At 42.1% G+C, this 252-nt stretch overlaps 1 protein-coding gene across 1 annotated transcript in view; it reads right to left on the bottom strand.

Moving 5' to 3' along the window:
* Positions 1–252, bottom strand: part of CADPS (Ca++-dependent secretion activator) — a 507,398-nt gene that overhangs the window by 268,454 nt on the left and 238,692 nt on the right. The window lies entirely within an intron of this gene.

The raw sequence follows: 252 nt of genomic DNA, 5'->3' as shown, positions 1-252 counted from the left end.
TTTTTTTGTATTTTTAGTAGAGACAGAGTTTTACCATGTTGGCTAGACTGGTCTCAAACTCCTGACCTCAGGCAATCCTCCCACCTCGGCCTCCCAAAGTGCTGGGATTGCAGGCATGAGCCAATGTGCCTCGCCAGGTTCTTATTTTCTTTAAAAATAGTCTGGTTTATGTCCATCAGTGACAGACTGGATTAAGAAAATGTGGCACATATACACCATGGAATACTATGCAGCTATAAAAAAGGATGAGTT

This window comes from Mandrillus leucophaeus, unplaced genomic scaffold (assembly GCF_000951045.1).
Source record: "Mandrillus leucophaeus isolate KB7577 unplaced genomic scaffold, Mleu.le_1.0 Scaffold57, whole genome shotgun sequence".
Lineage (NCBI taxonomy): Eukaryota > Metazoa > Chordata > Mammalia > Primates > Cercopithecidae > Mandrillus > Mandrillus leucophaeus.
Note: the sequence above shows the minus strand (reverse complement) of the source record. Positions and strands in the feature narration are given on the sequence as shown.